This window comes from Mustelus asterias, chromosome 12, assembly GCF_964213995.1.
Source record: "Mustelus asterias chromosome 12, sMusAst1.hap1.1, whole genome shotgun sequence".
NCBI lineage: Eukaryota > Metazoa > Chordata > Chondrichthyes > Carcharhiniformes > Triakidae > Mustelus > Mustelus asterias.
Genome location: NC_135812.1, coordinates 71,734,975 through 71,754,853, shown reverse-complemented (window position 1 = coordinate 71,754,853; position 19,879 = coordinate 71,734,975). Strand labels below are relative to the sequence as shown.

Here is a 19,879-nt window from a genome sequence, read left to right as displayed (position 1 = left end):
AATCGTCGAGGACATATCACAAAATAGTTTTTTTCCAAGCTTTTGGAAGCTTTGATCTTTTGGTGTAGCTTTAATACCTGGTAAACTCTACTCTAAACGGTCTACCTTTTATATCACTTACAGCCTTGTGAAAGTATTTCTGTTTTGAATGTCAAGTTTGCTGTACCATCAGATTTACACTGTGGTCGCATTACACAGCCAACACGTACATTATGCACTTCAATCGGTTGCTTTTCAAAGCATGGGGATCACTATATTGTATGCATTGTGTAATTTGTGGGCAGTGTTCTCTTTCTGGCCTATATTTTGGTATCCCGGTTTATTTTCTTCTATGAAGATTCAGCGTGTGTTTTTTTTGAGGAACATCTGTAATATTCTTAGCCTTCTGTGGGCAGTTTCTGGCAGAAATGTCTGTGTTTCAGTGCCAGTGATACTTCCTGCTTGTGAGATGCAAAATCTGTAACTGCAAGAACTCAAAAAAGATCTTTTATGAAGCATAGGATGCGCACATCAGGGCCAGATGCATTCCTATAGAATGCTTCCCTCCACATTCCAGTTGACTGACTTGGTATCAGCTCACCGAATGATCACAGGGGAACAGGGCAAGCTGCAATAAATAAATCCTGAACTTTGTGGCTTCAGCATGAGTGTCAGTAGTAGATAACAGGAAGATTGGGTCTGTGCGCAAGCCTGGATTTAAAAGATTCATCAAAATGGGAGGCCAGAATTGAAAGTTTGTTTAATATTCAGCAATTTGCAGCAAACTTAGAAATGCAATAATTCATGCATTTCCACTGGGGAGAACTTGGTTTTCTGTCAAAGACCTTAAATTCTAATTGAGCAAAAAAGATTCAGATGACACATTTTCATAACGAATACTAATTTGTAATGTAATCAGTTGGATGTACATGGCTTTATAATGTTGTTAGCTGGACATGTATATGCATTGAACATTTTTGAAAAGAATGCTTTTACAAAGCAAAGTGCACTAGCTACAGCAGCTGCTATGTTGCATTTGCAAAGGACACAAGCTGCCTTTATTGAGACTCAGGCCGGCCTTTTACCGCCACACCCGCCCCAATTCCGGGGCGAGGCTCGGAGAACAGCATTCTCCGTTGGCCTCGGGCGGGATCGAGCGAACCTCAGGCGGATGTGCCGGTAAAATACGACCCTCAGTCTGTGGAGCATTGAAAGAGAGGTCACGTGATCTGGCTCTCAAAAAAACTTGGATTTTGGATAGTCACTGAGAGAATGCCACGAGGACAACAAACAGCCTTAGCCCATCTCTCCTTCCTCTGAAACCTCCCTCATCATGTTTGTGATTTGAAAAACCCACCGGAAGACCTCACTGCTGCAATTCAAGAGTTCTGTAAGGAGAATTCCAAATCACCACCACAATCTGCAGCAAGAAGCCCCAATTATCAGTAGTTACTGTGGAAAGTGATTCTTCAGCTACAAACAAGCCTCTGGACAATCCATGATTCTTCTTTCTTACTTCGGTAACTTGGTCAAGTTTTTAAATCACTTGCCAACCAATCAACACTCTTCTCATGAAATACAAATTGGTGTTCCCTTTGCATTTGGTAGTCTTGTGAATTGTTCTGATGAGTGCAAGATGAAAAACTTCAAGTGTCTTTTTTCAGCAATACTCCAGTTATATTAGTTTGTCAGGTTTATTGACACTTGTGCGATTTATATGCGTTTGTGTATGTGTGTCATGTTTCTGTATTGGTAGGTGATGTGTATGGGTGTGTGTATCTGTATGTGTGCATATGCATGTATGGATATGTGTGTGTGTGCATTTCCATTTTATAAACGTCTTTGATTTTTCCATGCTCACTTCCACAGCATATGTATTGCAGGAACTCATAATGCTTAATATGGCTCCTATGGAAGACTGCCACAGAAAGATGTGAATCAATCACTTATTTTTCCATCACCAAAATTGCTGTGTCCATGGCCACTCATGAATATAAATTTATTTTTGGAGATGCTTTAGAAATTTGCTTTGCAGTAAGTACTTTGTGTAGGAGGTACCTAGTTTGTTATATCATCTCTCGTATGATATCTCGGCCTTTTGGCTAAGATCAAGTGTAGTATCGACATGCTGTGTTTGGTTGAAGTCATTAGGTTACATTTTAGCTTCATCTGAAGCAATTTTTAAAAGCGGCATCTCGGCCTTTTGGCTAAGATGCAAATGAGATCAAGCCTTGGAGGAGGAGCTATGCCTACTCCAATCAGCTTGGATCATGTAGATCAAGCCCAAGACAGGAGGTGTGAAGGCCCTGTTTTGTCAGCTTGGATCGGGAATGTCTCAACTTGTTGAGACTCTGAATTGGACTTGATTTGATTGAATTGGAATAAAAATACAAAATAAAATCTCTCATATGATAGTTACAGGCTGCAACTATCAAATGATAATATAACAAACTGGAAGGGGATCTGTTGACAGAGTGAGTTACAATGGGCAATTTTGACAGAAAAATTATGAAAACTGGAAATTAGGTTTACGGACAAAAATTGTGCAAACTACTCAACCGTTGTATTGATACACACATGTCATGCGCTGGATTACAACAGAAACTTAATGGGAGTGACAATTAAAAAGAAAGTTGGGGTGTAAAACAGGCTGCTGATTTGCTATCATAGGAACCCTACGTGCAGAAGGAGACCATTCAGCCCATCGAGTCTGCACCGGTGACAATTCCACCCAGGCCCTATCCCCATAACCCCACATATTTACCCTGCTAATCCCTCTAAACTCCTCATCCTGGCACACCAAGAGGCAAATTAGCATGGCCAATGCACCTAACCCGCACATTTTGGACTGTGGGAGGAAACCGGAGCACCCAGAGGAAACCCATGCAGACACGGGGAGAATGTGCAAACTCCACACAGACAGTGACCCAAGCCGGGAATTGAACCCAGGTCCCTGGAGCTGTGAGGCAGCAGTGCTGACCACTGTGCCACCTGTTTTGCAATGCTACAGAAGACCAGTTTCAAGCCCAATGTGCTTCATGCCATTCAAAAAGATTGAAATCACCAAAAAAAAGGAGATTAAAAAATAAAACACACTTTGTATATCCTGCTGGCTAGCTCCATCTTTATTCCGAATGCAGCAACCTTCAACTAAATTGAGCAGCAACTGGCTTGTTTCCAAGTTTCTGCCAACCAGCACAGTGCTGACCTGTTCTAGTGCAGAAGCCGAGTGGAATACTTCACCCTTCCTGTGACCATCCCCTCCTGTCAGAATCCTCTCTAGAAGGGTTGTGATTGAGACTAACATGTTGTGCCACCCTAATTTTATAAGATTAGAATTTCTAATTCAGGATGATCTAAACCATTGAGTTTAAGGAACTGAGTATTTGATAAGAAATGAAGAATATGTAATGTGGGTTTCAATTTACAAGTACCCAATAGGCTGGGCTTTCCAAAAGATATTTTTGTTTCATTTCTAATCAAAAAAGCCAATTCAAATTAAGTCCGATCATGGTCCCCACATGAGGGACAAACCAGATCCAAGCTGACAAGGCAAGACATTACACCCCATCTTGGACTCGATCAAACAAGATCCAAGCTGACAGGATGAGACATTGCACCCCCTCCCGGGCTCAATCTAACGCTTCATCTTAGCCAAAAGGCCAAGATGGCTTTGAAACATTGTATGAGGTAAGGCCTCGGTTTAACCTCAATGGCTATCCTGATCCTTTACTCTACCCTAGGGAAACCACAATCACAGGCCTCAGCAGCCCACCATTAGCCTCGTCCCCTGCCTGATCATGATTTCACCCCTGCCAGGAGATCAACCTGCTTGATCATTGACTCTACCCTGCCAGATACTGTTAGTTAGCAACCAACACGAGCTGGAAGATATGAGCTGGAAATTACTGTTGGCAATATTATTGAATGAGTGTTTAACACTTTTATGTGACAGGCCTTTCTCCACTTTATCAATAAAGGTATTAGCCCAATTAATTAAATGGGATGCACGTGGCATAAAACAGAGGACTGTCACACAATTGGGCTCAGCATTTATCCACTAATTTTGACATTTGATGTTACAATTTTGAAATTTGTGCTGTTCCAGTTTTGCCTGAAGAGGACCCCTTTACAACATTGCGAAACCTATTGGGTTTACTTCACGCAGGATTTTTCCATTGTTATATTTTGTTGCAGTTTCGTGAAGAATGTTGTGAACCTCCTCTGGATCTAGATGAACAATTGAAAATAGTCGTGGATGCAACAAATGTTGCTGCTTGTGGGTGTGATATATATAGCATGTTGGGGTTAGGGGTGCAGACTGCCCCTTTAAGAGTGTGGGTCAGGTGACCTCTGGGCAATTAGCTCCTCTCTGTGTGGGACCCTGCTGAGCAGTCTTAGACCTGACTGGAATCAGTGCACACCTCAAATAAAGAGCACCTAACTGTTCAGGTTATCAAACCTACCTTGTGATTGTTTAGTCCATAGGGGCATATATAATAGTGTGCTTGTGGACCCTGTCCTCTCATTGCAGCCTGCTGGAGTTGTCCACGAAACCTCCCTACCCAAAACATCGAGCTCAAGGAGTTTGCTGTGCTATTGATGATGAAACTGTTAGCATGCGATGTCATTACCCCACTGAAACTGACAGCAACTTTGGAAGATTGGATATGTGTAGGATAACACGGAAATCCAGAAGTTGCTGTGCGGAAGACTACACTGCTTCATGGGGTGGGCTGTAGAGGTTTCCACAGACTGCCATTTCTCTTGCAATCATGAATTCATGAGAACATCCACTCTGACATTGTCTCACTGAAAAAGCTCTCATTAGACTTGTACCTTGTTCAGTGAGGCGTAGCTGGATTTTAAACAGCTTACTACCTTAATAATTACTGCTTAACAACCTTAACTGGTCCTGAAATGTTATATTTGTGGAATGTCAAATTGTGTGTATCTTTGTATTAAGACGACAGCTAAGATAGTCATACATTTATTTCTCTATCTGAAAATCTAAAGTAGAAGTGAGGGATGATTTTAACTTCCTGGTTTGCTGTGTGTGAATGTTTCAATTCAATTGGTTGCCTACTTGTTTGCTAGTGTCACCACAGCTGCACACCTAGACACCCCCCCTGACTTGGCGCCAGATTTAAACTGCCGCCAGGAAAGGGGAAATTCCCACCACAAAGATCTCGATGTCATTGTGGGCAGCTATTTTCAAGGTCAGTGACATGTGGCATTGCTTCACTGCTGACCACAGAATCCACACCATTAATATAACAAGGGGAGGCGGTGGCGTAGTGGTATTGTCGCTGGGCTAGTAATCCAGAGACCCAGGGTAATGCTCTGGGGACCCGGGTACGAATCCTGCCACGGCAGATGGTGGAATTTGAATTCAATAGAAACCTGGAATGAAGAATCTAATGATGACCGTGAAACCATTGTCAGTTGTCACGAAAACCCATGTGGTTCACTAATGTGCTTTTAACTCCTTGGACTGTTAATTGCCTTCAGGGATGGGCAATAAATGCTGGCCCAGCCAGTGATGCCCACATCCCACGAACAAATAAAAAAACACAACAGACTTCATTTCATTGTTCTCAAACTCAGGATTGCTTGAATTCAAAGGGCTGCCTTTACTTGTAGAAAATCAGTTAAAAAAAAATCAAATTTACTATGGATCATCTGTCTTGTATGTACCTGAAAATGTCCTTATGCTCATCAGGGTTTATAATTTATCAATTATAAATGTGTACAATAGTAATTTTATAGCCCTATTCAGTGTTGTTGGAGAAGCCTTTGTAAACTCGACGTCACGACTTACTATTAAAATCATTCTTAGCCTAACCATATTATGCACAGGAAGGATGTGATAGAGTGCAGCTTCAAGTCAGGAGCACACAAGAATTAGGAGCAGGAGTAGGTCATTCGGTCCATCAATTGTTCCACCATTCAATAAGATCATGGCTGATCTGACTGTAGCCTCAACTCCACTTTCCTGTCTGCTCCCCAAAACTCTTAAATCCTTTGTCAATCAAAAATCTATGGAGCTCAGCCTTGAATATATTCAATGATCCAGCGTCCATGAATATATGGGGAAGAGACTTCCACAGACTAACGACCTTCTGAGAGAAAGTATATCTCCTCATCTTAGTTTAAATGGGAGACTCCTAGGCCAGAATATTATGCTCCACTCCGCCACAATCGTTTCTGGGGTGGGGGTAAAATTGCATGGGCAGAATTTGCTCCAGATGCAATTTCACCGTAGGGCGGACAGGACCTTGGATGGGAAGCCTGCCCATGACCCTATTTAGACCCTTGTGGCTACTCAATCTGAAGGCCCCTTCAGATTTGGGGTGCCCTCTCCTCAGGGTCCTGGAATTACTGTCGAGTGCTTACAATCCTGAAAATTCAGGTTCTAATATTGACACTGGGGGCGATCTTATTGAAAAAAAATTCTAAGTGTTGAACGAGTGAGAAAACGGGACAGTTTCAGACTCATTTTTGGAAAAGTTCAAAAAAGTAATCTTATGGCACTTAGTCAAAACAAAAGTGCCACAATGCGATTCCTGCCAGTAGGGGGTGGGGCGGAGCCTAATCTCACTGGTGAAGCAGGCTGCTGCCTAGACATTCTGATCACCCATTGTACTGTGTACATACAGTGTACACAGTGTACTGGGAGATCTCTTGTCACTTGCCCCCCCCCTCCCCTGCCGCCGATCACTCCCTGTTGTGCTGGGCTCCTCCGCCCTCCCCGGATTTTGCCTCCCACTCCCCTCCCCCCAAATGAACGCTGCCCTGGCTGTCACCCCCTCCCCCACCTCTCCTCACCGTCACTACTCCAGACATTCGCCCCTCCACCACTCCACTCCCCTGACCTTTGCCCTGTCTGATCAAACCCCCCCCCCCCCCTGCAGAGTTCTTCCGTCATGGCCCTGCCCCTCATGCCCCACTCCCTTGGTACTGTCAAGTGGGCAGTGCCAGGGTGCCAGGCTGGCACTACTCAAGCCTTGCCCTCCAACCATCCGGGCAGCTTCAATGGTCTCTGTTCCCACCAGTGAGGCCATCACATCTGGTCCCCGTTGGTGAGGATCTCGACCTATGAGCAGATAAGGTCAAGTGAACCCGGACCATAGTGTCTGTGACATGGTATTGATATCATACATATTCAAATCAGCTTTGCACCCTTTCCGACACTGAGAGTGAGAGTCCCCCTCACACCCGACCTGCTCCCTGCCGCATTGCCCTCCCTGCTTGCCTGCCTAAGCCTCACTGCACTGAGGGCCCGCGCCGATGAACATGACCATACATATGTAGATAAAGAGGATGTGGTCTTAAGGATGAACACTGTTGGACCCTACCATAATCGGCAAGAAACACACAAGTACTTTTCCCGACCCTTTTGTGCAGGGAAAAAAAAAGACTATAAGCCATTTTGCCAGCAATTCAGTGCCGGCAAGTTTGTGAGAGGAGAGAAACCGAGCACGATCCTGATTTTCCACCTATTGCCCGATCTCACCTCGCTGATCAACCGACAGGACGAGCTGGTTAAATTTATTTATTTGTCACAAGTAGGCTTACATTAACTCTGCAATGAAGTTACTGTTAAAATCCCCTAGTCGCCTGTTGTTCGGGCACACTGAGGGAGAATTTAGCATGGCCAATGCACCTAACCAGCACATCTTTCGGGCTGTGGGAGGAAACTGGAGCACCCAGAGGAAACCCACGCAGACACGAGGAGAACGTGCAGACTCCGCACAGACAGTGACCCAAGCCGGGAATCGAACCCAGGTCCCTGCCACTGTGAGGCAGCAGTGCTAACCATTGTGCCACTGTGCAAGTTCGATCCCTGTCTGCCCTAGTTCTAGGTCTCTCCCCCCCCCTGCCTCCACAAGGGAAACTCCTTCTCAGCCTCCATTCTATCATGTCCCTCAGGATCTTATACACTTCAGTAAGATCACCTCTCGATTTTCAACTTCATTGCAGTGTTACTAAGAACATGAGAACTAGGAGCAGGAGTAGACCATCTAGCCCCTCGAACCTGCTCCGCCATTCAATAAGATCATGGCTGATCTTTTCGTGGACTCAGCTCCACTTACCTGCCCGCTCACCCTAACCCTTAATTCCTTTACTGTTCAAAAATCTATCCTTCCCTTAAAAACATTCAATGAGGTAGCCTCAACTGCTTCACTGGGCAGGGAATTCCACAGATTCACAACTCTTTAATGTGAACCTACTTGTAAATAAACAGAAACATTCTTCTACACCCCAATGGGCCGAGGTCTTGTGCTGTACGCCACAAGGTGTCCTTCTCATTGAAACCCGTGTCAGATTGCCAAAAGGGTAAACAATGGTTTCAGAAGCCAAATCATAACACTTGACTTTCACACTGGTTTCTTGGGTATCACAATTCAGCCGCTTCTGAGCAAGCTACTGCAAAGGGTTGGTTCTAAATTCTGACTGCGGTCAATGAACTGTTAAATAAACTAAGTCGAGGGAATGATCTGTGCTTGGGTTTGTCCAGGGAGGACTGGACAGGATGTGCCAATGAACGTGAGTCATGAGGCGAACGCGCCAATTTATAGAGAATTAAATCTAAGGAATAACAGAAATGCCAAGAAGGAACAAAACTGGAAAGATAAAGAAATAGATAATGTCGAAGACTGAACTGTATAAGTCAGGAAACACACACAGTGATTTGTTTTAAGATTCTTGGTCGAAGAAAATCTGCACTGCCAGCTAAATTAGAGTCTGTTAATGCTCGCTCTTGTTTTTGAACAGAGTTTACTCAGCAGACCATGAAACATGCCATCAGTGCGTTTGCAGATGTTCTATAATTATAGTGTCACATTTTGTTTAGCACAAGACCATAAATCATTGAGTGTATTACAGGATCTAAAACAATTATGATCACACCACTAGGACGTTCAACTGCCATTCTATTTTTTTAAAGTTAGATTTCCTGATATCCTGTGGTATTGCTGAGAGGTGGCTCAGGTACATCACTAACCTGGGTGTCACGTTAAGATCACTGGGAAAGGCTAAGTTGAGGCACTCCAGCAGCGTCCATTGGAAGGGAGGGGAGGGGGGATGTTGCCATTAAAGTATGATAAGTTTACATAGGTATCATCCATCATAAATGTGATGGTAGGAATTTACAATGGAGAAAAATTGACAACGGGAAGTTAGAAACATAGAAAAACTACAGCACAGACAGGCCCTTCAGCCCACAAGTTGTGCCAAACACATCCCTACCTTCTAGACCTACCTATAACGCTCCATCCTATTAAGCTCCATGTACTCATCCAGGAGTCTCTTAAAAGACCCTATTGAGTTCGCCTCCATCACCACTGACGGCAGCCGATTCCACTCGCCCACCACCCTCTGTGTGAAAAACTTACCCCTAACATCTCCCCTGTACCTACCCCCCAGCACCCTAAACCTGTGTCCTCTCGTAGCAGACATTTCCACCCTGGGAAAAAGCCTCTGAGAGTCCACCCGATCTATGCCTCTCAACATCTTATACACCTCTATTAGGTCTCCTCTCATCCTTCGTCTCTCCAAGGAGAAAAGACCGAGCTCCCTCAGCCTATCCTCATAAGGCATGCCACTCAATCCAGGCAACTTCCTTGTAAATCTCCTCTGCACCCTTTCAATCTTTTCCACATCCTTCCTATAGTGAGGTGACCAGAACTGAGCACAGTACTCCAAGCGGGGTCTGACGAGGGTCTTATATAGCTGCATCGTTATCCCCGGACTCCTAAACTCAATCCCTCGATTGATAAAGGCCAGCACACCATACGCCTTCTTAACCACCTCCTCCACCTGCGGGGCCGATTTTAGAGTCCTATGGACCCGGACCCCAAGGTCCTTCTGATCCTCTACAGTACTAAGAGTTTTTCCCTTTATATTGTACTCCTTCATCCCATTTGACCTACCAAAATGGACCACGACGCATTTATCTGGGTTGAAGTCCATCTGCCACTTGTCCGTCCAGTCTTGCATCCTATCTAAGTCCCTCTGTAACTTCTGACATCCCTCCAGACTATCCACAACCCCACCAACCTTCGTGTCGTCGGCAAACTTACCAACCCATCCCTCCACTTCCTCATCCAGGTCATTTATGAAAATGACAAACAGCAAGGGTCCCGGAACAGATCCCTGGGGCACACCACTGGTGACCGACCTCCATTTAGAAAAAGACCCATCTATACCCACTCTCTGCCTCCTTTGGGCAAGCCAGTTCTGGATCCACCGGGCAGCAGCCCCTTGGATCCCATGCCCTCTCACTTTTTCTAGAAGCCTTGCATGGGGGACCTTATCGAATGCCTTACTAAAATCCATATAAACCACATCTACCGCCTTCCCTTCGTCAATGTGTTTAGTCACATTTTCGAAGAACTCCACCAGGCTCGTAAGGCACGATCTGCCCTTGACAAAGCCATGCTGAGTATTCTTAAGCATACTAAACCTCTCTAAATGCTCATATATCCTGTCCCACAGGATCTTCTCCATCAGTTTACCAACCACTGAGGTTAGACTCACCGGTCGGTAATTACCTGGGCTATCCCTATTCCCCTTCTTGAAAATAGGAACCACATCCGCAATCCTCCAATCCTCCGGCACCTCTCCCGTCTCCATCAACGACGCAAAGATCATCGCCAGAGGCTCTGCAATCTCTTCCCTCGCCTCCCACAGTGACCTGGGGTACATCCCATCCGGACCCGGCGACTTATCTATCTTGATGCCATTCAAAGATTCCAGCACAACCTCTTTCGTAAAGTCCACATACTCAATCCTTTCAGTCCACCGCACGCCTGCAGTACATCCACCCAGGTCCTTCTCTGTGAAAACCGAGGCAAAATACTCATTGAGCACCTCTTCCATTTCTACTGGTTCCGTACAGGCTTTCCCGCCTTCGCCTTTTATAGGCCCTATTCCGTCACGTCTCATCCTTTTACTCTTCACATATTTATAGAACGCCTTAGGGTTCTCCTTAATCCTACCTGCCAGGGCCTTCTCGTGACCCCTTCTGGCTCTCCTAATTTCCTTCTTTAGTCCCTTCCTACAAGCCGTATACTCTTCTAAATCCCTATCTTCGCCAAGCTCTCTGAGCCTTTTGTACGCTTTCCTTTTCTTCTCGGACTAGGTCCCGCACAGCTTTCGTGCACCACGGTTCCTTTAACCGACCAACACCTCCCTGTCTGCTCGGAACGTTGTCCTGTAGAACTCTAGACAGACATTCCTTGAAAAACTGCCACCTCTCTTCAGTACATTTCCCCGAGAATACCTCCTTCCAATTTACTCCTCTAATTTGCTGTCTAATGTCTTCATATTTCCCCTTACTCCATATAAACACTTTCCTAGCTTGCCTGATCCTCTCTTTTTCCAATGCAAGCCTAAAGGAGATAGAGTTATGATCGCTATCCCCAAGATGCTCTCCCACTGAGAGATCTGACACCTGTCCAGGTTCATTGGTCAGTATCAGATCAAGTACAGCCTCTCCTCTTGTAGGCTTGTCCACATGCTGTGTCAGGAAACCCTCCTGAACACAGCAAACAAACTCTTCCCCATCCAATCCCCTTACCCTAGGGATATTCCAATCTATGTTTGGGAAATTAAAGTTATATTTTGCGGAGAGGTTGTGTACACGATCTTAAGATGTGCAGATAAAGTGGGGTTAGAGGACGAGGGATAATGGAACCAAGACACACACATGTCATTCAGTCCCGATAGGGTTTTCAATCTGATATCATGGAGATAGATAACATTTTAGGGATGTCCTCCGAGTGTCGCTGAACAGGTCAAGTGTACCCTCCGAAATGTGGGAGATCCTGGGATGTCATAGAATCATAGAAACCGTACAGTGCACATGGCCATTCAGCCCATTGAGCCTGCACTGACAACACTTCCTCCTGCACTGACAACCTATCCTCCTAATCCCACATATTTACCCTGCTAATCCCCCTGACACTGAGAGCCAATTTAGCATGGCCAATCAACCTCACCCGCACATTTTTGGAGTGTGGGAGGGAACAGGAGCACCCGGAGGAAACCCACACAGACACGGGGAGAATGTGCAAACTCGACACAGACAGTCACCCAAGGCTGGAATTGAACTCGGCTCTCTGGTGCTGTGAGTCAGCAGTGCTAACCACTGTGCCACCGTGCTGCTTATGTCCTCAGAACGCGTCGCCGAAGAGGTCAAGTGTAGCTGCCGAAATGTGGAAGATTCTGGCTTGTGACTGACAAAAGGGAGAAGGCCCATTCGGGAAGGCGCGAAACACAGCAAGGGACTTCATCAGGAATGTGCAGAGGTGCTGCTGAGGCATTGGAGGAAGTGTAAAAACCTGCAAACAAACCCACCCCTTTATCCAACCCTTCAAACACTGCTTGTCCCACACGCATTGGACGAATCAACCATCTCAGAACTCATTGAACCAGAATGGAAGCAAGTCACCCTCAATCCTGAGAGACTGTCTAAGAAGGAGGAGACGATAGATATCGAAAGCATAACCCTTAAGTTGTGGCAACTGGCTAAATGAGCCTGAATGCAGAAGTTGTGCATATTACATACTTCGTTATTTTTGGCAGAGTTAGAGAATGGAAAGTACAGACTGGTTTACTCTTTGACCATTTGTCTTCGACTGAAAGGGTGCCGTCTTTTGTTTCTGCACTCAACTGAATAACTCTATTGAAGCTTCCATTTCCTCCTGTCAGTGAAAAGGAGTGTATAAAGCTGGCTTTGCTTTCATTTTTTATAGTTGACATTGGCAGAAGTTTTCCATGCAAGTAGGTGAGGAGTAACATCCGTGTTTTCTGTAATATTTGTAGCGTCGTTGACGATGTTTGGCTCCTTTGCGTTGACAGCTGCTTTCAGTACTACAGACGCTCCCTTCAGACAGAGTTTACCTTCCAGCTTCAGTGTTCTTGAAGTTGGCTCAATTAAGGCAATGTAGTGTAAGCTTTCTATCAATCGCACATATTCTGTGGCACGGGCAGCCTTATAGCCCTTACTTTCCCTGTGATCAGTGCCATGTTTGAATGATTATGATGCAACCTCTTTGAATCAAACATTTCCGTCTCCAATCCATTAAATTTGCAAGGCAGCTTCGTGCGGGAATTAATGTAATTTGTACCAAGTCTTTATAAACTTTAGGATGTTGCCATCTATTATATGCTGGAGCTCTGAATATGCCATTGAAAGTAATGGCAAGTGAAGTTTGGACTGAGAGAAGCCCCATCTGTCACTTCCAGGAAAATGCCAAAGTATTTCCGTAGGTTTTGTGTGTTTTTGTTTTCCGGTTATTATCATTTGCTGACAGATGTCACGATGACTTTTGTTACTCGGATAAGGACCTGAGGAAGATTTTAGGAGAATCCCAGGATATGGCGTCTGGCACAGAAATGTTTGAATTGGAAACAGATACACATCTAATTGTGCAGGTTGCCCCAAGTTCACAAACATCCAAGGTGATGCTGACGACAGTTTTTGATGTGAGACGTGGGTTGGAAAGTTAGTAACGTGTTGCAGTGGGAAGTGAAAAAAGGTGCAGATTTCAACAGCAGACCTTAAGACAGACTCTGTGTAGGCTGGACTGTTTTCGAAGATGATGCCACCTGATCTCACTGGTCTCAACCTTTTTACTTCAAGCATAGAATCCTGACAGTGCAGAAGGAGGCCATTCGGCCCACCAGGCCAGCACTAACAACAATCCCACCCAGGCCCTACCCCGTAACCTCTTGTATTTACCCCACTAATCCCCCTGACATTAAGGGGCAATTTCATACGGCCAATTCCCCTAAGCTGCGCATCTTTGGATTGTGGGAGGAAACCAGAGCACCCGGAGGAAATCCACGCAGACACGGGGGGAACTTGCAGACTCGACACAGTCACCCGAGGCCGGAATTGAATCTGGGTCCCTGGTGCTGTGAGGCAGCAATGCTAGCCACTGTACCACCATGCCTCAATTACTCCTGTAATTTAGCGCTAGGCTGTTTGTGGGTCTGTGAAAAATGATAGCAAAATAAAACCTAATGGATCACGAGAAGCCCAGTAGCTGAAGGAAATAGTTACTCTACCAAAGGGTTCAAAACCTTGCACTGTCTGATACTTAAACTTCGACTTCAGGGTTGAATTTAGTTTGAAGGAACTGTAGTTATTCTTAAGTAGACTTTGAGCAGAAAGAAAGGGACTGGCAGTGTTCCCATTTATTCCATCCCAGAGTGAACTTTGTACTGATAACGCTGAAAGTAACAAGCAGCAATATATAATTGAAATCTTAAAATGGAACAGATTAAACTGCTGTACAGACCACACAGTGGATATAACCAAAGTACTTTCAAACCATAATAAGTGCCATTCAGCCTGTTGCATAGCTTTATCATCTAGGGCCTGAATCTTCGCTAAGCCAGAAGGTCTGAGGGGCGTTTAAGGTTCTTAAGTTTAAGTTAGTTTGTTAGTGTCACAAGTAGGCTTACATTAACACTGCAGTGAAGTTTTACTGTGAAAATCCTCTAGGTGCCACACTGTCCAGGTCCACTGAGGGAGAATTTACCATGGCCAGTGCACCCAACCAGCACGTCTTTCGCACTTTGGGAGGAAACCGGAGCACCCAGAGGAGTCCGACGCAGACACAGCGAGAACGTGCAGACTCCACAGTCACCAAACCGGGAATCGAACCCGGCTCCCTGTGAGGCAGCAGTGCTAGCCACCGTGCTACCGTGCCACCCACATTCTGGGTCGGTACTCGATGGGGTTTAGAAGGATTTAGAGGGGGGATCCCATTGAAACTTACAAAATAATGAAAAGCCTGGATAGAGTGGACATGGAGAAGATGTTTCCGTTAGTCGGAGAGACTAGGATCCGAGGGCACAGCCTGAGGGTAAAGAGATGACCCTTTAGATCTGAGGTAAGGAGAAATTCCTTCAGCCAGAGGCTGGTGAATCTATGGAATTCATTGCCACAGAAGGCTGTGGAGGCCAGGTCATTGAGTATTTAAGACAGAAATAGGTTCTTGATTGGTCAGGGGATCAAAGGTTACGGGGAAAAAGCTGGAGAATGGGGTTGAAAAATTTATCAGCCATGATTGAATGGTGGAGCAGACATGACAGGCCAAATGGCTTAATTTTGCTCCTATATCTTATGGTCCCCGTGCCATAGCCAGAATGATGCTAGAGTGCTAAGTCCTTCAGTCTCACCTCCAAAACCAACATCTGTCTTTTTTGCTGGGGGTTGAGTGGGAATGGGGGCATGTCTGTGGTTCAGAAAGGCACCTACACATGTAAGAGCTGTCTTCAGACAGGTGCAATTTTTGTTACTGGAATGTTCAAAACATGACTTATGGGCTGTAGACATTTGAGGAAAAGATCTAAAATTGCCAGAGTTGTTTGAAAAGCGACGGTAGTCATTTGGGAGAAGTAATGTGCCTTTTGGGATTGTTAAGAGTAGACAAGAATTAGTGTAAAGAGTGGATAACCTCAATGGAGCTGTCAAGCCATTTAAATCCCCAGGCCCTTTAACTTTTGGTGGGGGGGGGGCGAAGTGGGGGAAGAGAGGCAGGGGACTGCCTGCTGTGACTCTGCTTGCAATTTCACTCATTATCTGTTGACATAAGCCTGAAGACTATCATTACAGGATTAGTGCTGCTTGGATACTTCCACAATCTACCATTATTACAGTGGCCTGTAAATCCAGTTTGATCGGCAATTCCAAATGCTTATTATAAGAATCATAAGAACTATGTGATCTTATAGAGGTTTATAAAATAATGAGGGGCATAGATCTGGTCAACATTTTTTCCCAAAGATAGGGGAGTCTAAAACTAAAGGCATAGGTTTAAGGTGAGAGGGGAGAAATACAGAAGGGTCCAAGGGAGCAATGTTTTCACTCAGAGGGTGGTGAGTGTCTGGAATGAGCTGCCAGAGGGAGTAGTAGAGGTGGGTACAATTTTGTCTTTTAAAAATTGTTTAGACAGTTGCATGGGTAAGATGGGTATCAAGGGATAAGGGCCAATGCAGGCAATTGGGACTAGCTTAGTGGTAAAAACTGGGTGGCATGGACAAGTTGGGCTGAAGGGCCTGTTTCCGTGCTGTAAACCTCTATGACTTCTTCAGCATGCAGAAGCAGCACAGTTGGGTTGTCCTATCAAGAGAGGGTTGTCCTATCAAGAGAGACTAAATGGCCTGGATTTGTATTTCTTGGAGTTTAGAAGAGTGAGGGGTGACCTTATTCAAACATATAAGATCCTGAGACAGGGTAGATGGTGAGAGAATTCACTAGTGGGATAGTCTCAAACAAGGGGACACAGCTACAAGATGACGGATCGGTCATTTTAAACTGAGGTGCATAGAAATTTCTCCTCAGAGAGGGTGTTGAGTCTCTGGAATTTTCTGCCCCAATGGGTGGTGGAGGCTGAATCATTAGAAGTATTTAAAATGGAGATGGATAAATATTTGATAGATCGAGGAATATGCTATGGGAACATGGCTCAGAAAAGGAGTTGAGGCCGGCATAGATCAGCCATGATCGTATTGAGTGGCGGGACAGGCTTGAGGGGCTTGGTGACCTCCTCCTGCTTCCTTGTTGTCTTGTGTGCGTTGGAATAGTCAAGACTAGAAAGAAAAGGTGCAGTGGGATCGAGGAAAGAAGAAGCTAAGAGCCGATTCTGAGACAGTTTGCAGACAACCCAATAACACGTGCAGAAATCATTTCCAATGCTGGCACTCATTGTGAGGCCCACACTAATATGTACCTTAAAACTGTGCTGCTTCTGCATGCTGAAGATGTCATTTCCAGCCTCTCACCAAAAGTTCATGTCGAGTTGTTCTCGCTGCCTGGTATTCAAACAGAAACTGTCTGAACATAAATATGATAAACTATCAGTCAGATAGCTTTAGAAATTCACACATAGATAGAAAGATGTTGTTTTAGGCAACTTAGAAATGTCAAAATGACTCGTTAATTAGAATCAACCAACAAACCCTCAGTTCTTTGTCGATTCTGGAACATGCATTAAATGGTGTTCAGTATCGCAGAACCTGTTTCAGAGTAACTGGAGGTCTTGTCAATTAAGTGTGTTAGGCGACTGCAGCCCGACATTTTTGCACAGAATTTTGAAATCTTTCCCAAAATCTACCACTGATCACCTCAGAATTTTAAAGATGTTTTTGAAGTATTGATTGAAGCCAGTGTTTCTGTTCTTGTGTTTGAGGGGAGTGTGCCACGTCAAAATGAAGTGATTTAAGTGGAGATGAGTCATTGAGACCTTAGAGTGGAATCCTTGGGATTAAACAGTGTCTAACCATCAAACCAATGGTTTGTGGATGAAAGTGCTCACTTTGGCCTGCTTATGGACTTTAGATTGGTTTCACTGTTCGGCGCAACATCGAGGGCCGAAGGGCCTGTACTGCGCTTTAATGTTCTATGTTCTATGCTTATCAATACACACAGTGAGAGTTCCGCGTTCAGACTGCAAAGTTCCCTAAAACATTTTGCCAATAAGAAAGGATTCCAAAGTGCCTATCGTGCTTCAGAAGGACTTGGTGATGCAAAGCCACTGGTCCAGCTCATGCTGAAAATTTTGATTTATTATTGTCACATTTATTCGTATACAATGAGAGGTATTGTTTCTTGCGCGCTGTACACACAAAGCTTACCGTTCATAGCGTAGGAAAGGAGAGGGTGCAGAATGTAGTGTTGCAGTCATAGCTAGGGTGTCATAGCTACACTCAATAGCAACATCTGAACAATGCACACCATCCCTAAAATGTAAATCAGTCAGTGGCCAATCACAAGTTGCAAGTTGCCTCTCAAGTTGCTGGCCAATTTGCTCTTAGCTTTACAAAAATGGTATCTCACTGAGATTTTCATGAGGTTCTGTACATCTGATTGTCCATAAAACTTGCTACAGAAAATTAAGTCTGGTGTAGGTATCCTATTAGTGAAGCAGTTATAAATGGCTACCAATCAGGCTCTCTTACCCAGAAAGTGAACAATTCTAAATGTGAAGTCTCACACCCTCAGCTTGTGAATCACTGCTAGAGATTTTGGGGTGGCTCGGTGGCACAGTGATTTGCACTGATGATTCACAGCTCCAGGGACCTGGGTTCAATTCCCGGCTTGGATCACTGTGTGGAGTTTGCACATTCTCCGTAGGTTGTCTGCGTAGGTTTCCTCCAGGTGCGCCAGTTTCCTCCCACAGTCCAAAGATCCGTATGTTAGGTTGACTAACCATGCTAAAATTTCCCCTTAGTGTCCTGGGATGCATAGGTTAGAGGGATTAGCGGGGTAAATATGTGGGGTTACAGGGATAGCACCTGGGTGGGATTGGCCTCCTTCTGTGCTGTAAGAGGGTTTCTATGATTTTTAAAAGTTTTTTTTTCTTATTTTCCCTTTCTGTCTTTTTTCTGATTCTCCTAATTCAATTCTTCTTTCCCTCTTTACCTGATTTGACCCAGAACTCACCCAATCTGATTCACCCTCCTTCTTATTCTTTCCTCGGTTTAATTTCTCTATCCTTAAATCTCATTAGTTAAGGAGATTCGCTATTTGCCCCAATGCTTACCAATGTCCCTGATACTCTGTCACCCTCGGTGAAATTATCAGCCCATCCTTCCAGCAATCTTGTCAACACCTTTTTTAGTTCAAGTGCGCAGGAAGACGTCGAATAGGGCACACTAAGATGCCACTCTCCAGCAAATATTTGGCCAACATTGGAGTAGCCCCAAACCAGAATCTTACGAAGCAGAAGGAGGCCATTTGGCCCATCATGTCTACACTGGTTCTCCAAATAAGCTTTGTAACTTAGTGTTGTTCCCCTGCAATTTCCCCATACCTTTGTACGTTGTTTCTATTCAAGTAATCATCTAATGCTCTCTTGAATGCCTCGATTGAACTTGCCTCCACCACACTTCCAGGCAGTGCGTTCCATGCCCAAACCACTTGTGTGAAAAAAAGTTTTTTCTCACATTATGCTTGCTTCTTTTGCAAAACACTTTAAATCTGTGCCCTCTCATTCTCGATCCTTTTACAAGGGGGAACAGTTTCCCATTATCTGCTCTGTCCAGCCCCCTCATGATTTTGAACACCTCTGGTATTAGATCTCCTCTTGGTCTTCTCTCCAAGTAGAACAGTCCCAACCTCTCCAATATAGATTTGGACATTGTGGCAATTTTGAATGATACTGTGGGAACTATGATGTCTTGTGCATACAAGAACCCCAACTGTGAAATTGGAATGATTGCAGGTATGATTTTGTTAATTTCTTCTTTGTTATTCTTCCAGTTTTGGGACCTTTAAACATTGCATTGCCAACTACATAAAACTTTGGTTGGGGTAGTCCTCTCCACAATGATTTTGAAGCACAGACCTCATTATAAGGAGCAAGTGATGCAATAAGAGTCCTGTAACTGCTCCAAGTTCATTGGTGTTGTCAGATTGGGGCTGGGGAGAATCAGTGAGTCCCTAAGTGATTGACAGAATTTCAGAGTGAGTGATTGTTCACTCTGAAAACCCCAATCAGGGTGAGTCATGAGCTGAGTGCCTCAGGTGGCTTTCTGTGTGAATGATCAGTGATTGAATGAATCTTGCAGTGAGTGATCAGAATGGCTGACGGTAGGACATCATGTTCCACAAGGATCAGTGTTGGGATCACTGCAGTTTGCAACTTGCTTTCACCATTTGGGCTATGGAACCAAAAACAGAATTTCTAAATTTGCAGACAACACTAAGTTGTGTGCTGTAGTAGGGATCTGGTACATACATAATGTGGGACTGAGCACAGTGCTGCATCCACAGTGATGTAAGAAGGCACGTGTCCTGGAGCCAGGGTCAGTCTGGAGATGGACAGAGATGTGGAAAGACCAAGGATGGAGTCAACTCCATACTTGTACATTCACCTAT

At 44.7% G+C, this 19,879-nt stretch overlaps 1 protein-coding gene and 1 non-coding gene across 5 annotated transcripts in view; both read left to right on the top strand.

Annotated features, from left to right (window-relative positions):
* The window catches only part of qtgal (queuosine-tRNA galactosyltransferase), a 315,686-nt gene that overhangs the window by 148,292 nt on the left and 147,515 nt on the right, over positions 1-19,879 (top strand). The window lies entirely within an intron of this gene.
* On the top strand, positions 2,065-2,260 carry LOC144502124 (U2 spliceosomal RNA). Its single transcript, XR_013499269.1, has one exon. It is a non-coding gene; the product is annotated as a U2 spliceosomal RNA (small nuclear RNA).